The sequence below is a fragment of the Globicephala melas genome, chromosome 10 (genome assembly GCF_963455315.2).
Source record: "Globicephala melas chromosome 10, mGloMel1.2, whole genome shotgun sequence".
NCBI classification, from domain to species: Eukaryota; Metazoa; Chordata; class Mammalia; order Artiodactyla; family Delphinidae; genus Globicephala; species Globicephala melas.
In genome coordinates, this window is record NC_083323.1 from 38,625,199 (window position 1) to 38,650,495 (window position 25,297).

Sequence of the window (25,297 nt, forward strand, 5' to 3'; positions counted from 1 at the left end):
ATCTAAGTTCCCCGACCAGGGATCCAACCCACGTCCCCTGCATTGGAAGGTGGATTCTTTACCACTGGACCACTAGGGAAGTCCCTAAATACATTTCTTGGCTTTCCTTTTAGAAAGGTTCTCTGGGGCTGTGTGCTATGAAACAACAGAGTGCTTTCTTAGGTAAGTGACATAGTGTCATATTGCTGTTCCAAACCCCCAAAATGAGCAGATTACAACGTAATAAATTTAAAAACACAGGAGTCAGAAATTTTAAATTCTATAATGTGACATAAATAATTCTATCTTATTACTATAATTTGAAATTTTACTACAAGTTTTCTAAAGTGTATTAGAAGTAAGCATTTTTGAGCCCGGCTGTCACAGCTTGTCACTGCTTAAATTCCAATAAACAGGTCACAAAAATTAACTATATTTTAATTTTAAAAGGCTGAAGAGAAAAAACGGAGGAAATGTGTAAAGAAATGAGCAATATTAGTAGATTTTGTCCTGAATAATATTCAGCTTGTAGGGCCTGTACTTTGTCTTACAGGTCTGTGACAATGAGAGTGGGAAAGAGAAGGATTTACCTTCTCTCCCCTTCCCCACGCTCAATTATTCTTACAGGTTTGTTCTGATACAAGTCTTTTTCAATAGGATACCTCATTTGATTCTTACAACAGGCTGGGTGAATAATGGTGAGAAATTTCAGGTGAGAAAGCTGAGATGTACATATTATTAACTGGGTCAACATCCCAAGCCTAGTACAAAGCAGAGCTCTTACTCAAACTTGGTAGTGGTTGCCATTGTTTTTTCCCCAGATCCTAATCTAGGACTTTTCCCCCTGTATCACTTAGTTTGATCGTTTTACACTTTGAGGATGGCGTTTCTTGGTTTTTTTTCTTCCACATTCTTTCTCTAATCCCACATCCCTGCCCCCACACCCACTAATTTTTTCTCTCCTTAGGACTTATTATTAACTAAACCCTTTGCCCTGTAATGGGATTTTTTAAAAGATTAATGCTTTTAATGCTCAAGCGTCTAGTTGATTTCCTGGTGCAAATTCTAACTATGCCCAGTAGACCATAAATTTGTAAAAGATTTTCATATACCTACATGCAAAAGAAACTTTGCATCCTTCAAAAATAGATTTTTTAAATTGGTGATGGGAGCTCAATTCCCAAGAATCTTTCTTATTCCCAAGTAAGAGAGGCAACATTGATAGTGCTGTGGTTTTAGCAGCAAATTTTTCTCCCCCACTGAAAATGTGTGGAATACCAATATATAAAACAGATAAAATTTGTATTCATATTAACTCACAGATATGACCCCAACCCAAAAGAAAGTGCAGTTGGCCCTCTGCATCCACAGATACAGAGGGCCAACGGTACTATGCCAGTTTGTTTAAGGGACTTGAGTAGCCACAGATTTTGGTATCCATGGCAGTCCTGGAATCAATCCCCCACAGATACTGAAGGATGCCTGTACTCAAAACATAAAATAGGTCTGTATAAGGTATGTGTGACAACAGCATGACTCTCACTTGTTACTATATAATTCTTAGGATCAGAGCATTACTGAGCAGATGCATCTTAACTTCAGTTGCTTTCACAATAACCATGCTAAACATGTGCTCTAGCAGTATACTCTAGTGTGAGTATGTTCTGACCTAAAGAAAATCAAGACCAAGTACAGGACATAAGAAGCTCCACACAAAAATGAGATAACTTGACAATATAACTTAGTGTGTATGTGCTCTCCAGTGTTTTACAATTTGACATGTATGTGAGTGTATTTATAAATTTGAGGAAAGCATTTTAGCAAACAATTTGAATCAAAATTTTGTGGGATCCATAGTATATATTTTCAAAACCTATGGGGTACTGATTTTTTAAACACTTGACAGGGTGGAAGGAGCTTTGGATTCAGTCAGATGTAGATGTAAATCTCACCTACACTACTTTATAATTGTGTGATGCTGGTCAAATCATTTATCCGTTCAGACTCAGTTTTTTCAAGTAAATGACATGTCTATGTAAAGTGCCTTGAACAGTTCTTGAGCTTAGTGGATTGATGCCCAACAAATGTAATTATTATATTATTACTTTGAAGAAATTACATTAATAATTTGTGACTTTTAAAAGTACTAATTTACTTTAGAATGTAATTTACTTTTTCTGGGATCATTTGATAAATGTTTATAACGTATTTCCAAAGAATCTTTTAATGTGTAAAAATTTTTAATAGGATTGTTTCTTCTTAGAATATATTAAAGCAAAATTTTAGAATAATGTACCCAATTAACCATAAACACCTATTTTTTTTACTCTGGGGTCAGTAAGGGAGAAAGAAATGAGGTGGATTTCAGAGGACCTCCTTCAACCATTGGAAAGAAGGAAAAAGTACACCTCTGTAACCATGCCACATCTATCCTAACAGATTCCAGGAACACTGACTCTCTACTCGTGTGCATCTAATCCATCTGTGGACCCCAGTTCCTGTTACCAAAAGTGGGGGGATGTGTCAAGAAGTGTATAGGTGTGCCATACAAAATGCAATTGCCACAGAAGAGGCAGCTGGTAAGTATGGGCTAATAAGTGTTTTAGTAAATACTTAATGATAGTCGCTACCCCATATTTCTTGTTTTCATTAAAATTCATAGTTGTTGAAATGTCAGGATTATCCCTAATTTTGGATGTTTTTAGAGTTTACATACTTCCCAGAAAATATCCTGAGGTCATCCGGGCCATTTATCAGCCTACAGATCAAGGTTGTGCAGCTAACCTTGTTGTATAATGATCTTCTGCATAAGAGTTGTATAATCTCATCTACTCTTTTGGTCTGAAATTTAGAGTCCTGCCCATCTCATTCTTACTCCATGCTAGCCTGCACCTCTGATGTCCACTACTTCCTTTACTGTGACCAGTAGTAGAAAAACCAGAGAGGAGGGGAGCTAAATTTTAGTATTTTCTATGTTCCAGACACCCTATACATACCTTGGTTTTCTGGTTTTAAATTCTCTTTAATCTGTTTCTTCTATTTTACTGTACTATGAGCTCCATAAAAGGACAAAGTCTTTTTCATCCTTGTTCTCAGCAGTTAGTATAGTGCCTGGCACATAGTGGATGTTTACTTGATGTTTTTCAAAGGGAAGAGTGAATCAATAATTGTGATACATTTTGTGGAGGAAAAAGTCTTGACAGGTTTTTAAGAAAGCTTTGTAACGTGTTAAATATAAGCATTCTGATTCCTGCAAACTTTGTCTCAGTCATTCAAGTTCTTGTTAGCGCTTCCAAGCCAGACTGCCCTATGGGGTAGGAATACACCCGGAAGCAAACAGGTAAAAATAAATCCCTGCCTTGTGGAGGTTACATTCAAGGAATGGGAAGATTGAAAATAAGCAGCTACACAATATTAGAAGACAACAGATACTATGGAAAAAATAGAGCAAGATAAGAGATTTCAGGAATGAGGGAGAGCTTGTCAGAGAAGGCCTCACTGAGAAGGAAACATTTGAGCCAAAACTGGAAGGAGGGGAGGGCAAAAACTGTGCAGGTGTTTGGGAGAAGAGCATGTCCAGGCAGAGGGAGCCGCGTAAACACAGGCCTTGAGGTGCAGATGTTCTTGAGTGTTTTGACAAACGGTAAGGCTATTGTAGTTATATAGCTAAGTGAGCAAGAAGTAGAATAGTAGGAGGGAACGTCGGAGAGTCGGAGAGGCAGCGAGAGCTGGATGAGGGACTTGTTTAGACATGTATTGACCACATGCTGTGCACTAGACTTGCTCCTTGAAGAGCTTTACTATCTTTGTCCATACCCTCTTCTCAGAATATTTTGTAGCTCTTTATAATAAAGCCACATACTGTATAGCTGTAAAATTATTTTTTACAAGAGATAAGAATTGGATTATAAATTGGGGAGGATAATTATATTAGAAAATCTAGGCTCAGTTTCCTAAGGGGAAACTTACTCAATTAAATGTAAAACATTTGCTAAAACTCTTTGACAACCAAGTTAGAAATGGACAAATGGATTATTACAAACATCATTACTATGTAAAAGAAGCCCATCAGTTCATTGGGCAAAATAAACATTTTGGATCACTTCTCAGGAAGGAATTTTCTCATGGGTTTTACAGTTGGTCTATATACCTAATGTACATTGTCCTCATTTGTTTCTACTTTGTGGGGTAGTATTTCTCTTCAGATGGTCGTTTCTTATTTCTGCTTTCAAAAGAAAAATCTAGAATATAAGATATGCTTCCACAAATGTTATGACATAGTTGCAAGAGAGATCAAAGTACTATATAATCCAAGTGTGTAGTGTTCACTATCTTTCTTGTCCCAGGACTGGTTAGCTTAATCATTCCCCTACAGCAGTGTTTCTCAAGCTTGAATCACCTGGAGAGCTTGTTCGAATATAGTTTAAGCCCCACTTTTATTTCCTTTCTTTTTCTTTCTTTTTTTTTTTTTTGCGGTACGTGAGCCTCTCACTGTTGTGGCCTCTCCCATTGCGGAGCCCAGGCTCCGGACGCACAGGCTCAGCGGCCATGGCTCATGGGCCCAGCCGCTCCGTGGTATGTGGGATCTTCCCGGACTGGGGCACGAACCCGTGTCCCCTGCATCGGCAGGCGGACTCTCAACCACTGCGCCACTAGGGAAGCCCCCCACTTTTATTTTCTAATTCAGTATTTAGGGTCTGGGATGGGGCAAGTGAATTAGTATTTCTGTCAAGTTCGCAGATGGTGCTGATACTGCTAGTCCAGGGACCATATTTTGAGACCTACTGCATTGCAGTATCACGTGTTCATATTCTAAATGGAAATGGAGAATTCAAAAGTAAAATCCCTTGTGAGAACCTAAAATGTAGATATCCTATGTTAATAGTTAAAAGGAGATCATATAGCCCAAACCTTGAGTAACACCAGTGATAGTCTAAAAATAGAAGACCATGTGTCCAATCATACCACATATACCTGGCTGGGAAAAAGGACACATGCAGACCAATCGAATCCAATTTACCAGGAAGTCAAATAGAAATGGAAAAGGATTTTTTTTTCATATGAAACAAGCACCTTGATGACAGGCGCATACATTTGATCAGAAAAGGGGTAGCCAATCCCCTTACTTTGCCTTTTCTCTTCTTGCTAGAGAGATAAAAAGCCTAAAACTCCATAGGGCGTATAGGGCGGCAAATGTCCTAAAATATAAGTTTAAGTTAGGAAAGGCAACACAACTGCCTTCTTACATTTCAGGCCCAAGCTGCCTGCATTCCCTACAATGCATCATAAACACTGCACAGCATGCTGAAGGGACTCAGCTATATCTAAAAATATGCATCCATTTTTGCTGCATATCTTAAGTGACTAGATATACCAGGGTCACTACTTACTATAGCTAAACTCCTTTAAGGAAAATGGACTTAACCAGTTCATATATATATATATATATATATATATATATATATATATTCATTCATTCATTCATTCATTTATTTATTTATTTAATCTATATCAGTAGATCATCATGAGAACATCACAAGACCAATAGTGTCAGCATCACCTGGGAATTTGTTAGAAATGCAAATTTTTGGGCTCCACTCCAGACTTGCTGAATCAGAAACCGAAGATAGGGCCCAGCAGTCTTTTTCAACAAGCCCTCAAGGGATTATGATGCAAGATAAAATTTGAGAACTACTAGCCTATAGGCCTATAGGTTTCAAATCTAGATCACCTGGGCTGAAATGGAACTAAATGTTAAAAAAAAAAAATTCTCAAAGACTGTACTAGTAGAGAATGAAAAGGATTATCAGTGGGGAGTGAGAAGTCTCTAGCTATGTTGGGAGCATATTACTGGTTCCACTCAATCTTAAAAATACTAAGGAAGATTTTACTTTTACTCTTGAAACTGGAGTGGGGAGGTTCATAATCAGATAAAATTAATCTGAAGTGGAGCAGATTCACCTCAAAGAAGAAAGCATCACCTTTAATGGATCCCTACAAAAGGAATCCAACAGGAGATTTTTGTTTGAGGGAAGATAATGTTATACTATAAAATGAGTTTATTATTCAGTGCTTATCAAGTAAAAGTGAAGTTTCCGTCCATTACAGGTTCCTACCTCTGGGTGAGGTACAGGATCACTGAGAAAACTCCATTCCTGAGACCAGAGAGACAGGGTCTGGCTGAACCTGAGGCTGAAGCAGGAATACAGAAAGCTCTTCCAGCCTCTCACTGCCCTCCCCACCCCCCGGCAAGCACCAAATAACAAGTACCAGGTAACAAGCAACAGAAGTGTATGGTGGGGGGAAGGCGCAAGAGCAGGGAGAGACCACTTGTGAGGAACAAACTAATAGAGAAGACTTAAGGTAGAAGCAGAACATTGAGAAAAAGTCTCTAGTAAACCAATTCTCACCCTAACCACAAGGTAAGTCCAGTGAAATTTAAAACCAGTGGTAAATGTAGCAACAATAAAAGACAAACCCATCTCAATTCCTAACTATATTGACTCAACCCTCTACAGGCCAGCAGAAGAGGTGTCATATCCAGTAATAAATACTATGTATCTCAATCTCTACTGTTCTATGCATTATGAGCAGCAAGATATCAGTAAGTACAAGATAGAAAAAAGCAAAAAAGCTCTTCCAAACCCATTGTCAAGAGACAAAGCAATCAGAACCAGATTTAGAGGTTGCATGAATATTGGAACTATCTGATAGGAAATCTAAAATCATTATGAGAAAAAATAAAATCATTGTGAGTAACATGTTAACTCTCAGTGGAAAAGGTGAGGAACAGGAATGAACAGACAAGGAAATTAGAAGAGGGACTTCTCTGGCTGTCCAGTGGTTAAGACTCCACGCTTCTACTGCAGGGGGTGCACGTTCAGTCCCTGGTCAGGGAACTAAGATCCCACATGCTTTGTGGCACGGCCAAAAAAAAAAGAAAAAAAAGAAGCTATAAGAAAGAGTCAAATGAAATGATAGAATAAAAAATCAGGATAACAAATTATAAGAATGTCTTCTACAGACACATTCAGATTTGACACAGCCAAGGAAAGAAAGAGTGAAGTTGTTGATAGGTAGGTAAATAGAAATTATCCAAACTCAAGCTCAAAAAGAAAAAAAAAAGAGCAAAAAACCCAGAAACAACACAGCACTCAAAAGATGTGGGACAAAATCATGTGGTCTAATATATGTGTAATTTGAATTCCAGAAGGAGAGAGAAAATGAGACAGAAGAAATATTTGAAGAGATAGTGGTCAAGAATTTTCTGAAAATGTTGAAATGTATCAAACCACAGTTGCACAAAGCTCAAGAGAATGCCAAGAAGGATTTAAAAAACAAACAAACAAAAACTAGACACACTATATTCAAACTGCTGAAAGGCCAAAGTTACAGAGAAAATCTTGTAGACAAAGGGGGAAAAAAAGTTTTATATACAAACCTGTGCAAGCCAAACAACAGTGGAGTGATGCCTTTAAAGTGCGAGAAGAAAAAATCTGATGACTCTGAATTCTATGCCCAACAAGACTATCTTTTAAAGATGAAGGAAAACTGCTTTTTCAGCCAAAAACTGGGAAAATGCAATAGCATATCTATGCTACAGAAAAATGTTAAAGGAAGTTCTTTTTTTTTTAATAAATTTATTTATTTATTTTTGGCTGCGTTGGGTCTTCATTGCTGCACACTGGCTTTCTCTAGTTGCGGCGAGCAGGGGGCTATTCTTTGCTGCGGTATGGTGGGCTTCTCATTGCGATGGCTTCTCTTGTTGGGGAGCACAGGCGCTAGGCACGCAGGCTTCAGTAGTTGCGGCACGTGGGCTCAGTAGTTGTGGCACATGGGCTTAGTTTCTCCACAGCATGTGGGATCTTTCCAGACCAGGGATTGAATCTTTGTCCCCTGCATTGGCAGGCAGATTCTTAACCACTGTGCCACCAGGGAAGTCCTAAAGGAAGTTCTTGAGGCAGAAGTAATAGGATATCAGACAGTAATTTGGATCTCCACAAAGAAATTAAGATTTGAGAAAGTGCTTAAAATGTAGGTAAATATAAAGGACATTTTCTTTATACTTAATAGCTGTTAAAATAATTGACTATATGAAAAATAAAAACAATATATTGATGGTTTATAACATGTAAAAGTAAAATGTATGACAATAGCACAAAAGATGGAAGAGGAGAATTAAGACCATATCATTATAAGATTCTTAGACTGCATGTGTTGCTTATAATGTGCTTTAGTATGCTCTCAATTCTGGGATGAACTTAGAACAAGGACAGAGTTCATTTTCACCTGAAATAAATAAGCCTGTTCACAAATGTAAGGAGTTGAAAACTGCAGCATGATGTCCATTATTTTCCTTTGAATGAAAGGATTTTTTTTAAATAGAAATCCAGAAGTTGGCTAGGGACAGGTTAGTGAATCTCATCTTCAGTGCACAGACTGCAGCTCACAAATTCTCGAGCTGAGCAGAAGATTTAGAGAAAGGGGCCCTCCCTGAGTCACACTTGTTTTGGAAAGGAGGGAAAATACTCCTCAGTTTTGTCCTGCAATTCTTCCATGTGGTTTCAATAAAACTGGACACTTCATGATATACCTCCTCACTCTCAAGCCCAAGCAGCAGTGGAAACATTCCAGTATTTCCTTTTGCAATATGATTTTTCCAAAGATCCAATTTCCTTTAAGATCCAGAATCTTGTCACTTCAAATCAAAACCTTTTCTACAGGGTCTTAACAGAGATTTGTTCAACTAGTTCATATGATTTTAAAAATGCGTGCTGGAGCTCATGCAGTTCAATATCAAAAAAACAAACAACCCAATCCAAAAATGGGCAGAAGACCTAAATAGACATTTCTCCAAAGAAGATATACAGATTGCCAACAAACACATGAAAGAATGCTCAATATCACTAATCATTAGAGAAATGCAAATCAAAACTACAATGAGATATCACCTCACACCAGTCAGAATGGCCATCATCAAAAAATCTACAAACAATAAATGCTGGAGAGGGTGTGGAGAAGAGGGAACCCTCTTGAACTGTTGGTGGGAATGTAAATTGATACATCCACTATGGAGAACAGTATGGAAGTTCCTTAATAAACTAAAAATAGAACTATCATGTGACCCAGCAATCCCACTACTGGGCATATACCCTGAGAAAACCATAATTCAAAAGGAGTCATGTATCACAATGTTCATTGTAGCTCTATTTACAATAGCCAGGACATGGAAGCAACCTAAGTGTCCATCGACAGATGAATGGATAAAAAAGATGTGACACATATATACAGTGGAATATTACTCAGCCATAAAAAGAAACGAAATTGAGTTATTTGCAGTGAGGTGGATGGACCTAGAGTCTGTCATACAGAGTGAAGTAAGTCAGAAAGAAAGAGAAAAACAAATACCGTATACACATATATATGGAATCTAAGAAAAAAAAAAAGGTTCTGAAGAACCTAGGGGCAGGACAGGAATAAAGACACAGATGTAGAGAATGGACTTGAGGATATGGGGAGGGGGAAGGGTAAGCTGGGCTGAAGTGAGAGAGTTCAATAGACATATATACACTACCAAATGTAAAATAGATAGCTAGTGGGAAGCAGCTGCATAGCACAGGGAGATCAGCTTGGTGCTTTGTGTCCACCTAGAGGGGTGGGATAGGGAGGGTGGGAGGGAGATACAAGAGGGAGGAGATATGGGGATATATGTATATGTATAGCTGATTCACTTTGTTATAAAGCAGAAACTAACACACCATTGTAATGCAATTATATTCCAATAAAGGTGTTAAAAAAAAAATGTCTGCTGGGACTCCCTGGTGGCACAGTGGATAAGGCTCTGCACTCCCAAGGCAGGGGGCCTGGGTTTGATCCCTGGTCAGGGAACTAGATCCCACATGCATGCTGCAACTAAGAGTTCACATGCCATAACTAAGGAGCTTGTGTGCCACAACTAAGGAAGCTGTGAGCCACAGCTAATGATCCTACCTACCACAACTAAGGAGCCCACATGCTGCAACTAAGGAGCCCACCTGTTGCAACCTAGACCTGGCACAACCAAATAAATATTTTTTAAAAAAATGTCTGCTAAGTAGGCCCATTTCTGCAGCTCTTCATTTCAAAGCACTGGACAAACTCTAGACATGTCATATCATGTCATTTACTTTCAACTTGAGGAACATCTTTTTTATTCCTTGCAGTGAAGGCCTGCTGGTGATAAATTCTCTCAGCTATCATTTTATTTTTTGTTTTTAATTTTTGGAGATATTTTTCTCTGGATATAGAATTCTTAGTTGACTTTTTTTTTTTCTTTCTTTCTTTCAGCTCTTTAAAGTTGTCACACAATTGTCTTCTGGCCTCCATTGTTTTTAATGAGAATATAACCATAATTTTTTTCATTTTTTCCCTGTATGTAATACATTTTTTTCCTCTGGTTGTTTTAAGACTTTTTCTTTATTTTTGGTTTTCAGAAGTTTGGTAGTGCACAAGTATGATTTTCTTTGTACTTTTGCTACAAGGAGTTTACTGAAATTTTTGGAACTGTAAGTTGATACTTTCATTAAATTTGGGAAATTGTCAGCTATTATTTTTTCAAATAATTTTTCTTTACCATTATATTATTTTTCTCTTCTCTTTTTGGATTCCAGTTGCATGCATGTTAGGTTGCTTGATGTTGTCTAACAACTTACTAAGGCTTTGTTCATTTTTCTTCATCCTTTTCCTCTTTGCTCTTCAGACTGGATATTTTTCTGTTGATCTTTCTGCCAATTCACTGACCCTTTTGCCATCTTCAATCTGCTGTCATGCCCATCCAGAGAATTCTTCATTTTAGATATTGTACTTTTCAGTTCTAGAATTTCATTATAGTTCTTTTAAAATAGATTTTATTTTTCTCCTGAAATTCTTCTATCTCTTCACTTGCTATAACTATTTTTTCTGTTGTCTTTGAAAATATAATAACTGCTTTAAAGTCCTTGTCTGCTAATTCTAACATAGGGGTCATCCCAGGGTCTGTTTCTGTTGACTGCTTTTTCTCTTGATCTTGGGTCATGGTTTTCCTGTGTCTTTATATGTTTAATATTTTTTATTCTAGACATTGTAGATAATACATGAGTTCATCTTCCTCTGAAAAGCTCTGATTTCCATTCTAGCAAGCAGCTAAGTTACCAGCTAATGACTTTGATCTTGTATAAGTTCACTTTTTATATTTACAGGACAGACCTATTTCAATTTTACTCTTAGTCTTAGAACAAATCTTTAGTTCTAGGAAATAGTCTTTACTTCAAAGTTATGCCCTTCTTGAGTTTCGATTAAAAGCTTAAAGTGTGTACCAAGCCCCTTGGACTTGGTAGGTGCTATGGTCTGAATGTTTCTGTCCCCGTCAAATTCACATGTTGAAATCCTAATACCCAATGTTATGGTATTAGGAAGTGGGGTCTTGGAAAGGTGATTAGGTCATGAGGATAGAGCTCTCATGAATGCAATTAGTGCTTTTATAAAAGAGATCCCACAGAGCTCCCTACCCCCTTCTGCCATGTGAGGATACAGAAGAAGACTATGACCTGGAAGATAACTCTCACTCAACCATGCTGGAACTCTGATCTTGGACTGCCAGCCTCCAGAACTGTAAGAAATAAATTTCTGTTGTTTATAAGCCGCCCACCCTGTGATATTTTATTATGGTAGCCCAAGTGGACTAAGAGACTAGGATTCAAACTCCAAACTCTGTCTCTTCTATGGTGGGCAACAATTGGAATCTCTACTCGGCATTTTGTAGCTGTTTCTTTCCTAGGCTTTTTGAGACCATGTATTTGCAAATCAGAGGTCATCCAAAAATTTGAAAAAAGTTTGTGCACGTATTTTGGAACTCCCATCTCAATGGCTCTCATTTCCAAAAATCTCCCCCTGAATTTCCAACTAGTCTGGCAGCCCCAAACTGTGTCCTCTGATACCTCAAGTTGATAAGAGTGCAGCTTAATTTCTAGTTACTCTCTACTGCACTCACTGGGGAATGCCCTCAGGGGTAAATCTGTTTAAACATGGATCTCACCAAGAGTGATTCCCTTTTCTCCAGGGTTAAGTCCTCTCCAGTTTGTGCCAGCTTTTGGTCACTCCAGCTATTTTATATATTTTATCCAAAGTCCATAACTGTTACCTGTAGGAAGGCTTAGTCCAGTATAAGCTACTCTGCTATTACTAGAAACAAAACTTTTGTATTACTTTTATAATTTAAAAACTAGCTTTAGGGGTTTCCCTGGTGGCGCAGTGGTTGAGAGTCCGCCTGCCGATGCAGGGGACGTCGGTTCATGCCCCGGTCCGGGAAGATCCCACATGCCGCGGAGTGGCTGGGCCCGTGAGCCATGGCCGCTGAGCCTGCGCATCCAGAGCCTGTGCTCCGCAACGGGAGAGGCCACAGCGGTGAGAGGCCCGCGTACCGCAAAAAAAACCAAAAAAAACTAGCTTTAAAAAAGGCTTGAACAAGTAGACCAAAATATAATGTTTTGTATTAGAGAATAGCTCTATAGGTAATATTTTTCCTCTATTTTGCAAATTTTCTGTAATGTGATATTTTTTAATTAAACTTTTTAAAATAGAATTTTCATGGAGTGAGAAGCATCCCAGATAGCAGGAAGTATATAAACTAAAGTAAAAGGTGTGTTAAAGTGAAGAACATGAGTCTTCCTTGGGTCAGCTGTTGGGTGGGGGTGGATTGGTTTTGCAAGGGTGGAGAAGCGTTGGAGAAGCTTAAAGAAACAAGGAAACTCTACCATATTCAAAGGCAATTAGTCTCAACTCATTGTTAAATGCCTGGGTTATAAACCTGTTGGATTACCTTATACAGTAGAAGAATAACTGAACTGAATCTGCCGTAGAGAATCTAGACTGTTTTATTTAAAGTGTCCAACTTAATATTACTTAAAATAATGAATAAAGTATACATATACAACTAATATGTATACATTTGGATGCAAATCAGCAAGGGATATGGAAAAAGGAAAACAAGTAATTTGTAGAGTGATAAAATTGAGGGGTGATTTTTAAGGGAGTAGATCTCAGTTTTTCCCCCTGGGACACACTTAATGGGTGACTTTCATATTCCCAAGGTTCCTAGGTGGCGGCCTCTGGCATAGATAAGACATACTGGCAATTATCGGAAATATCCTTTCGACCTGCAGGAAGATACTGCCCCTCCTTTTTCTCTCCCATTCAGGATAGTATATGAGAATTCAAGTAAATGAGAACATTATCAGAAAAACTCTGATTCTGCTCTAACTTATTAAACAATTAGAAAACATTCATTCATTTAATAGATATTTACTGAATGCCTACCGTGTGCAATATACCAGTTCTATTTCAACTATTATTGAAAATTATTGATTACACAATTGATGACTGGTTTAGGTAAGGCACCCATGTAAGGCAACAGAGAGACTGAGAGAATCCCTGTTTTAAATAATTTAGATTGTTACAAAGTTGCATGTAAAATAAATTAAGATTTTTACTAACCTAGAATATATCAGGCTTCAGTCAATACTTGATTCCTTAAAAGTCTTAACTTCAGACTAATTTCTCAATAATGAGGATAAACAAACTGGAAGTCAGGAAGGTAAAGCAAAGCAAAAATCCAGAGCTCTTGTCTCGCCTTTGTTCAACATATTTAATCTCTTGCTCAAGTCCTTCTTTCCCTACTTTTAAATAGTATTTCATTTGCATCACTTTCTCTTGGCTCTGAGTAGTAACCTTCCTGCCTGGTTTAACCTGTGTATTTTTATCACCTAATATTTTCTCCTATAATGTAACCTCCATGAGGGCAGGAACTTTTATTCACTGCTGTATTGGTACCGCCTAGTATCTGGCACACAGTAGGTGCTCAGTAAATATTTGTTATTAAATGACTTGTTCCTTGACATTTTACTTTCACTATCTCCTAATCATCCTCAAATAAATTCCAAGGCCTCCTTTTGAAATCTAGCTACCAAGACTTATCACTTCGTCCTCTCCCACCTTAACAGTCTAAGCAGTCCTGTCTTATCCTATTCCTCCAAACACCAGTTCTCCTGATCAGAAGGTCCATTCCCTCTGTCTATCTAGCTACATCCCAACCAGCTTTCCATGTTCTTCTTGCATCCCTTTTTCTCCTTGAAGACCTGTAGTTACCTTTAGCCCACACTCTCCCTTCATTTCTCTCCTCTAAGACTCTTCTATAGGATCTGTTTCACTCAGTTACTATGACCATTGGTCTTCCTCCTGTAGATCCTTATATTCTTATTTAACTGCCTCAAATGACTGTCTTTCCTCCCCACTGGAATGTAAATACCTGGAAGACAGAGTACTTAAGGCTCCAGGCATATCAGACTTCTTTGATTTCTTCCCACCCCCTTTGGCACATTCTGCTTCCTCACTCTGAGGTACTCTTTATTGTTCCCCTTTTATTTGGCTAACTCACCTCTCAGGTCTCAGCATGAACATCGTTTCCTCTAATAAGAGCAGATAAGAGTACCTACCCTTCTCCCTTATACAAAACGCTGGTCATGCTTCACTGCAGCTCTCCCTACTTGCTTCTAAGCTCTGTGAGAGCAAATCGGTCTTGTTCATTGCTATACTCCCAGCACCTAGCCCAGCACCTGGCAATAATAAGTGCCCTTTATAGACTTAAAGAATCATTCACTGATTTCTTTTTTTTCTCCTGCATGCATAATAATATATTAACTACCTGCTAGGTATTTAATATATTCCTCTTTAATGAGGGAAAAGATGTTAAGAATTTATGGAGGGTCCATCTGTAAGCCCAGAGATGAGTAAAGAGGTATGGCTAGTGAGACAGTGTCCTGCAGAATAACTGGACATGGTATTCAAAGCCCTCCATCAACTGGCCCCTTGCTCTCTCCTTTCCTTCCCTAAATAACTTATTGAAACCAACTATATACGAGGCACTGGAGATACAGAGGTAAAGAAAATAAAGTCCCTATCCTCACTGAATTAACTTATAGTTTAGTGGGGGAGATAGAATATTAACAAATAAACGAAGGATGTAGTATCAAGCATGAATAAGTGCTACACAGAAAAATCAAAATAGAGAAAATGAATAGTAACTGGGGTGACTATTCCAGAAGAGGTGGTCAAGGAAGGCATCTCTGAGGAGGAGATGTTTGATCTGAGACCTGACAGAAGTGACAGGTGGAACTGTGGGCATATCTGAAAGGACAGTGGTATTAGCAGAGGGAACTGCCATTCATGAGCCAGAAACAGATTTGGCATGCTTGAGAAAGAGAAGGGAGCCAGTGGCAGCATTAGCCAAGGTGACAAGTGGTAAGAAATAAGGTGAGAGGGTTAAGGGGGCAGGAAACACAGGGCCCCATGAACCAGAGTAAGGCCCAGGATTTTATTCTGAGTATAATGGGAAGTTTTCGAGCACAGGAGTGACATATGCATCTTCTTTTCTTTCAACATTGACTGAGCACCCACCATATGCCAGGCACTGTGCCAGGTTTACTTCTTTGATCCCACTTTGATTTGCCCCCTTTACACTCCACCCATGAAACCAAACATTCTCAGAACAGACCTCAGACTTTCCAGGCCTTTGCCCACCATGTACCTTGTTTCCTAGGCAGCTGTCAAGACTCAGCTAAAATAGCACGCTTCTCAAGAAGCCTGGTTTTCTTTGGGTTCTCATGGCACTACTTTCTGCCTCTGCCACAGTGGTTATAATTGGCCATGAGTACATCAGTTCCTCTCACTAGACCGTAAGTCAGCAGCACGTCTTATTTTTGTCTAAGGCCCTGAAATGAGTCATTCCTCCCCTTAACACTTGTGCAAATTGAATCCATTTTAGGGGCTATTTTAAGCATGAAAGAACAATGTGTATGATATACTAAAAGGTAAAACTAGTTCAGTGACATAGGAAAAAAAAAGATATTCATTGAATCTAACAAAAAATATGATAGTAATATCTAGGTTTAATGAAGCATTTTGTCATGGATGAAATTTAATAAAAAGATTTAGTGAACACCATAGAATTGCAGAGTTGGGATTGATTTTATAGCCTTTTAGTCTGCCTCTCCTAATCAGACCAGGGAATCCTTGGGCAAATAGGCTAGGATGTCACAGAGGCATAAGTGACGAATGAAGAGCAAGAGCTGAGGACAATGGGTGCTGGTAACTTACATCACAGGTGTGAAAGGCCCTCTTTGTTCTCATACCTTCAGAGCCCCTGAGCACATGGCAGTGGTTTTAACTGTGCAGCTCACCCCATCTTTCTTTCCATCTGGACCTGGGGAATGGAGCAACATTTGGAAGCCCTTCTACTCACTTGCATACATACTTCTTTCCCTGAGATAGAAGAGAGAGAGGAGGCTAAGAGGTAAACTGTAACCACGCTGAAGGAAAGTTCAATAACTGCTCAGATTAAAGAAATGCACTTCTAGATGAATATATAAAGATGCAGACCTACTACAAAATGGACTTGAGGACATGGGGAGGGGGAAGGGTGGGCTGGGACGAAGTGAGAGAGTGGCATGCACATGTGTACACTGCCAAGTGTAGAATGGATGGCTGGTGGGAAGCAGCCACATGGCACAGGGAGATCAGCTCGGTGCTTTGTGACCACCTAGAGGGCTGGGATGGGGAGGGTGGGAGGGAGATGCAAGAGGGAGGAGATATGGGGATATATGTATATGTACAGCTGATTCACTTTGTTGTAGAGCGGAGGCTAGCACACCACTGTGGAGCAATTGTACTCCAATAGACATGTTAAAAAAAAAAAAAAAAAGAAATGCACTTCTAAGTGTTTCTCCTGCAGCCCTGGCTAGAATATGTGCATAAGGAACACAGGCAAATCCAAACCTTGCCCAAATTGAGTGAGCAAATGAATGATTGAATAACAAACTAAATAGAATAATATTAGATATAAATAAAGTGACAATAATATGAATTTGAAAAAGCAAAGAACAGTATTGAAGGGCTTTAATTTTTTAAATAATCTAGTTGGAAAAAACAGACAAAATACATTTAGTGGCTTAATAAGAAATATTAAGCAAGATTTCAAATGGCAAAGCTATATAAACAGGCATGCTTAGGTACTATTTCTTACATATAATTAGTACTCAAAGTTTTTAAAGTTTATTTAAATTTTCCATTATAATTTTACTTTAAATTGCCAGATTTTTAAAAAAGGGCTGAACTTGCCCTTTACCAATATGCCAACCATTGTTTTTTTCTTTTGCTGATTTCATCAGTAAACCACTGAGTTAAGAAAGGATGCCTACAGGCACAACTTATTAATGTGAGAGTGTGTGAGTTTTAAACTGTTGTTGAGGAGCCCTCATGTAGACACTACATCTCTATAGTGACACTCTATCAATTATGGCATGTTTATGTTCTGGATTTTGGACAGTAATAATAACGGAAGGCGTAGTGAGTCTTAAATAGAATTCTTAAAAGTTATAGTCTGTATTCATTTATACATCTTTGTAAATGTTAACAGGAGCAAGAGTATTTTCTCAAATCTTGGTACAAAAATCTCTTTAGAAGACACCAACTTTTCACATTTGGTCGATACTAATCCTAAAAATAGAAGTGCTCTTTTTGTAGCCTACATACTTACTATTCCCTTATTCTTTAAAAAGTTCCACGTTGTCTCTAAACTAAAAAATTTGCGACCTCAAGTTAAAATGGAAGAAGTGAGTTTCACTATCTCGTAATTATTAGAAGATTTTAAAATGTGTCCCTAGGTACAAAATCTACTTGTTATAATTATATATAATAATAGATTCTTAGGGCATTAAGAATTTTATGTGAGACATTAAAAACAGCTCGTGACTTCTTTGCCAGTTCAAGTCTATGCTGCCAGTGAAACCAAAAGACCATGGGAAAGAACTTTGAATGCTTTGCTGATTGCTTCACTAAATATTGTCTGAAAAAATAAATTACCATTTCTTAATCACCCTCTGTGTGCCAAGCATTGATAAGCACCTTACCCACATATATATGATTTAATCCTATGATTTAATCTATATATGATTTAATCCTTTCAACAACCATCAGAGGCTGTATTCCCACTTTACAGAAGAAGAAACTGAAGTCATGAGCTGAGGGCATAAGCAATGAAGCCAGGATCAGAACAATATCTGACTCAATGTACATTCCACTTCATGTGACTTTAGGAAGTCAGCATAAAAGCCCTCATGTACTTTTCCTTCAAAACCTATTTTGTTCTCACCTGTCTTCAACATTCAGTCTGAAGTGTTTCTATTGGAAAAAACTGAGGGTATTCCAATAGAGTCCAGATTTTTTTTTTTTAAGGAGGCAAGAGCTTCAATTAGTCAGTGGGTAACTTAAATGAAGAACTTAATATTACCTGACATGACTAATGAGTGCTACCCATAACCTTCATCTCTGATCCAAGCCCTTGGAAATGGGCTACATTTGCATGTTTTCTTAAAAAATCTTTTTTGAATTGGCATTGTGAAAATGTACCTCTACTCAATAGTTAAAAATATTCAATTACTAAAATCTGGAACAACTGCATAATTTTGCACAGGTTGATATTTTTACATGGGAATGTAAATTTGCTTTCCAAATTTCTCCTGTTCGTTAAACTTTTTCAGCATTATCTCAGACCTTTTTCGCTTTTGCCATGATGGTACCTCACCTCTGTTCCTTAAATGTTTTTCTCTTCTCTTTCTGTCATTGGTTCCATTTCTCTCCATGTCTGCTTTTGTATCCTGCTTTTCTCAGATTTATTTAGGTTCCCTCCACAGGCTTGTTAACAACCTCCCTTATCCTTGCCTACCAAATATCTTTTGTGTACTTGAGTATTTACTCATCATTGTCATCATTGTTCCGAAAATAGCTTTGGTAAGTGGGCCAGCCCAGAAGACCAGAAATTTCCAAAGTTAATAACACCTTTAGCAAACAAATTATTTTATGATTCACTCCTTTCATGACCCCTCATAAAAGAAAGAAAATTGTTATATGGTGAACAATGTAGAAGTAATTAAGCGTTTTAAGTGTTCAACAGTTGTTGGGAGGTATTGGTCTGCTCAAATAATTGCTTTGATGTTAGGAAAAGGATTATATCTGCTAAAGTATAAGTTTTCATTGAAAGAAATATATGTTCATTAGAAAACTTCAAAGAGTTGAAACCCTTCTAATGGTTAAATTGTGCACTTAATTCTAATTGCAGGCCTTATGACATTAGTCTTTAACATGGTCACAAGGTTTTTTTATACAGAGTAATACTTGATTTAGTAAAAGATCCAAATTGCAGATTTTGTAAAAAAGAATGTTAATACTTTTAAGCCTGACTATTAGTTTTATAGGAATCCTAAGGATCTGTACTAAGGATTCACTATTCTGACTTAAAAATTAGTTGCAATTAACAAGTAATCTGGGCTTGAAAATAATTTAAGTAATTTGCTCTATCAAGAAGAAACTTTTTAATTAGCAGAGATAAACTTTATAGCTAAACCAAAAGTGAGCCTCTTATTTTGTATTTAGAAAAGCATTTTCACCTAAAACATCATAAAGTGGCTGAGGTAGCTGGCAATGACTTTTAGTGTATCAACTGAAATAGCATTGGGCTTCCCTGGTGGCGCAGTGGTTGAGAATCTGCCTGCCAGATGCAGGGGACACGGGTTCAATACCTGCTCCAGGAAGATCCCACATACCACGGAGCAACTAAGCCCATGCACCACAACTACTGAGCCTTGCGCTCTAGAGCCCACGTGCCACAGCTACTAAAGCTCGCGTGACTAGAGCCCGTGCTCCGCAACTAGAGAAGCCACCGCAATGAGTAGCCCGCAGTCACTGCAACTAGAGAAAGCCCGCATGCAGCAACGAAGACCCAACAGCAGCCAAAAATAAATAAGTAAATAAATAAATAAAAATTATTTAAAAAAAGAAATAGCATTAACAAAAGTGGGGTTCTAAAATGTCTTCTTAAGTACTACTATTAATATCTATCACTTGAACCACTAGGTGGCACCAACAAGCTTTTTCCAAATATGTACTCTAACTGATGTATGTTTAAGACACTCCTTGAATTCCATCCACCTATAAACAATATCCAATACCACCGCTACCAACATGTCTACAAATTCACCCCATCTGTTTAAGGAAGACTGTATAAAGTTACGTCTCTAAACAACAATACATGTTATTACATTAGCAAATTTATTACCTGATTAAGCTATTTGCACCATGATTTAGTAAAAAAAAAAACTGGACTGAGGGTCAGTAGCCCTAGTTCTGTTCTCAGCTCCACCACCAACTACTTAGTGTCTTGAGTAAGTCACTAAACCTCTCTGGTTACCAGTCTCCTGGTCAGTAAAATGAAAGATTGGGACTAGAAGAATTGTTTTCAAAATGCCTTAAGTAAGAAACACTTTTCTCCTACAAAATCCCTCAGAATTCTAATATGGAAAACAAAGGAAAGCAAGGCTAAGTGGTGAGGGGAGTGGGGGTGGGACTTTAGAAAGAGCTTCCCATCACTCTGCACAATGTCCAACCTGTGGTGGCTATGGTCCAGAAAAAAATAATTTGGAGACCAATGAAATAGGAAATTACTAACGTCCCTTCTGTTCTAGAAGTCTGATTCCGAGTATGTAGCTATGTGCAAATTCTTAAAATTTTTTTCTCTTTATTTGCCCACTTCCAGGATATAGTGCAGGTATCATTTCCTCCATTTTGCAGATGAGTAAACTGAAGCTGAGTAATGTAATGTCTTTATAAAAATCACCCAGACATAGGATCAGAATCTAGGACTTCTGGTGGTTTTTTTTTATTCAGTTAAACTTTTTACTTTCAGAAAATTACAGCTTCACATGCAGTTGTAAGAAAACAATGTAGAAATTCCATGTACAATTTACCCAGTTTCCCCCAATGGTAATAATTTGCAAAATTATAGTATCATTTCACAACCAGCATATTGATATTAATACAGTCAAGATACAGATCAATTACAACAACACAAGAATCCCTATGTTGTGCTTTTATAACTACACACACTTCCCTCCTCCTTCTAACCCCTCCTTAGCCCCTGGGAACTACTAATTTGTTCTCCATTTTATAATTTTATCATTTCAAAAATGATACATGAATCATATAGTACATAACCTTTTATGATTTATGTTTTTTCTCATCATACTTCTCTGGAGATTTATCTAGATTGTTCATGTATCAAGAGTTCATTCTTTTTTATTGCTGAAGAGTATTCCATGATATGGATGTACCACAGATTTATAACCACTCATCCATTGAAGGACATCTGGGTTGTTTTCAGTTTTGGGCTCTTATAAATAAAGTTGGTATAAGCATTTGTGTGCAAGCTTTTGTGTGAACTTAAGTTTTTATTTCTCTGGGTTAAGTGCCCAGGAGCACAATTATTGGGTCATTATGTAGTCGCATGTTTATTTTTATTTTTATTTTTTTGCGTGTACACGGGCCTCTCACCGCTGTGGCCTCTCCCGCTGCGGAGCACAGGCTCCGGACGCGCAGGCTCAGCTGTCATGGCTCACGGCCCAGCCACTCCGCGGCATGTGGGATCTTCCCGGACCGGGGCACGAACCCGAGTCCCCCGCATCGGCAGGCGGACTCCCAACCACTGCGCCACCAGGGAAGTCCCATGTTTATTTTTTAAAGAAACTGCTAAACTATTTTCCAGAGCGTGTGCCATTTTACATTCCCACCAGCAATCTGGGAATGATCCAGTTTTCCCTTGTCCTCACCAGGATCTTCACTACTTCTTTTTATTTTAACTGTTCTGGTAAGTGTGTAGTGATTTATCTTAATTCACATTTCCCTATTGGTGCTAATGTTGTTAAACATCTTTTCATGTGCTTATTTGCTATCTATATGTTCTTTTCGGTGAAATGTCTCCTTGTGTCTTTTGCTCATTTTCTAACTGGAGTTTTTAAAAAACTGTTAAGTTTTGAGAGTTCTTTATGTATTCTAAACACTAGTCTTTGTCTTTTCATCCTCTTAACAGGATCTTTTGCAAAGCAAATTTTTAAGTTTTGATGAAGTTCAATTTATCAGTTTTTCCTTTAATAGATCATGGTTTTGGTGTCAAGTCTAAGAACGCTTTATCTATTTCTAGATCTCAAAGATTTTCTCTTATGTTTTTGTCTAAAAGTTTTATATTTTACAGTTATGTCCATGATCTTACTTTTTGGATAAGATCTGAGGTTTAGGTTGAGATTCTTTTTTTAAAATGAATGTCTGGGACTTCCCTGGTGGCCCAGTGGGTAAGACTCCATGATCCCAATGCAGGGGGCCCAGGTTCGATCCCTGGTTGGGGAACTAGATCCCACATGCATACCGCAACTAAGTTTGCATGCCACAACTAAGAGTCCACATGCTGCAACCAAGACCCAGCACAGCCAACATAAATAAATAAAGAATTAATAAATAAGAAAATAAAATGAACATCCAATTACTCCAGCAGCATTTTTAAAAAAGGCTACCTTTCTTCCATTGAACTGTACTTGTACCTTTGTCAAAAATCTGTTGTGCTTATTTATGTGGGTCCTTTTCTGGGCTCTCTAATCTATCCCATTGATCTATGTATCTGTCTTTCCACCAACACCACACTGTCTTGATTAAAGAAGCTACATGATAAATCTTGAAATTGAAAAGATTGATTCCTCCCACTTCATTCTTCTTTTTCAAAGTTGTCTTAACTGTTTTATTTCCTTTGCCCTTCTGTATATTGTGTTGGCAAAAAAAGTTCGTACAGAAAAACCCAAACAAACTTTTTGGCCAACCCAATACATTTTAGAATAATCTTGTTTGTATCTACAAAAGTCTTACTGGAATTTGGATAGCAATTGCATTAACCTTGTATATCAAATAAGGGAAAATTGTCATCTTTACTATGTTGATTCTTCCAATCAACAAAAACAGTATGTCTCTCCATTTATTTAGATCTTTTTTCATTTTTTTCACCAGTGTTTTGTAGTTTTTAGCATAGAAAACCTAGACATGTTTTGTAATATTTACATCTAAGTATTTCAATTTTTTGAGTTATTGTAGGTAATATTATATTTTAATGTTTGTGTCCACATGTTAATTGCTAGTATATAGAAACAAAGTTGATTTTAATATGCTTACTTTGTATCCTGTGACCTTGATGAACTCACTTATTGGTTGTAAAAGATTTTTGTAGATTTCTTAGGGTTTTCTATGTAGACAATTATGTCATTTGCAAATAGAAACAGTTTTACTTCTGCCATTCTGATCAGTATGCCTTTTATTTCCTCTTCTTGCTTTATTGCACTGGCTAGAACATCTAGAACTATGTTGAAGAAGATTGGGGAGAGCAAACATCCTTTCCTTATTCCCGATCTTAGGAGGAAAGTACTATCATTCACAATTTCTGTTTTCTCTTTCCTGTCTTCCTATAGGTTACTTAAACTTATTTTAGAATTCCATTTTTATTTATCTATGGTATTTTTTTTAAATTGAAGTACAGGGCTTCCCTGGTGGCGCAGTGGTTGAGCGTCTGCCTGCCGATGCAGGGAACACGGGTTCGGGCCCCGGTCCGGGAAGATCCCACATGCCGCGGAGCGACTGGGCCCGTGAGCCATGGCCGCTGAGCCTGCGCGTCCGGAGCCTGTGCTCCGCAACGGGAGAGGCCACAACGGTGAGAGGCCCGCATACCAGAAAAAAAAAAAAAGTTAATAAATAAAATTGAAGTACAGTTAATTTACAATATTGTGTTAGTTTCAAGTGTACAGCAAAGTGATTCAGTTATACATATATATATGGTCTGTACCTACTGGTGTTTGTTTTTTGTGGGCTTCTCCATCACCCAGTCCAGCATACATAAGGCAAAAAGAAAACTCAGGGTATTTACCGCCATGTCATTCCTTGGGTTCCAAGGTTCCTATCTGGTCTGCCTTCTTCTCTCCACCTTTCAGAGTCTATTTATGTTTGTTTTCCAGAAAATGTGCAGAGTGTTTAAGCTATACTTAATGAGAGAAGTAGGGAAAAGTTTATCTCCTCCCTCTTCCCAGAAGTAGAAGTCTCATTGCTGGTCTTTTTATCTCATGCTTTGAGGCAATAATCTCTACCCTGCAATGGAAAATAATAATAAAGGTATCTTAAGTGTGCAATTAGTGGCAAATGCAGAATAGATCGTTATAGCTTAAGGACACTTCATGAATCAAGAAGGACTTAAGTTCCTGTCCTAATAAGTAAATGCTAGTCCTATAATTTTCCAAACATTATCTAATAAAGAGCTCAAAAATAATTATTGCGCCTTTAGTTTTTATCATGTGTCAGGCACTATGTTGGTTGTCTTATATGCAATTAATGCTCTCAATAATCAAATGCAGTAAGCATTATAAAAGCTATCTATTTTACAGTTAAGGAAAGTGAGACTTAAAGACTTGAAGTAAATAAGCCAGGTCTTGCATTTGAACTGGCCCTGTCTGAAACCAAATACTGAACTTTAACGGCTCTGTCATACTGACTCATTCCATTCAAAGTCAAAACAATGCATGTAGAAGGGACCTTCAGGCACCATCTGTCTAGTTCAGACCAAAACTAAACTGTTGCAGACTGATAGACATTGAAAAATATGAGTACCCAGTCACATTGGAAGCAACGGCTTCAAAGTGAGTATGGAGATACCAAACAAGAAATGAACAAAAATACTTAATACAGAAGTGAAGATTTTTACTCCTGACAATGTCACTTGCCTTCTTGTTCCTCAGTTTCTCTGTGGGAAGATGATGTGAAGAAACACACACTGTTCTTTAATTGAATGTGATGTAAGATGTGCCAGCATCATGAATCACAAAACGATGAAATATTTTATGTGGCTTTAAAGCTCTTGAGCCTCAGGGGAAAATACATTCCTGGTCAATGAAGTTTTATGAAGTTGTGTATCAATTCTGTCTTCTCAAGTTATAGAAAAGCACTTTTTCTATAACCATTAGTGTTGTCCTTTACATGAATCAAATACATCTCAATGACATTATCTTTGAATTCATTCTTTTTCTCTTTGAACTTTGTATCCTGTGACCTTGATGTATCTTTCTAAACAAATGCCTCTCACAACAATTTGAAGACTCAATCTGAGCTGACCTTTTCTTGTTCACATTCTATCTGCTTCTCTCTCAATCTTCTGAGTTGATTTTAGCAAATATGCTTGCTCTTTCTTCCCCACCTTTTAAATTACATCACTTATAAGAACATTCTTGTTGGAAGAATATCTCCTTAGAGTTGAAGCCTATGAATGGCAGGCAGCGCCACTGTGTCAGAGCTAAATGGAGATTTAAGGAAGGGAAATGGAGCTTAAGCTGTCCCTTCA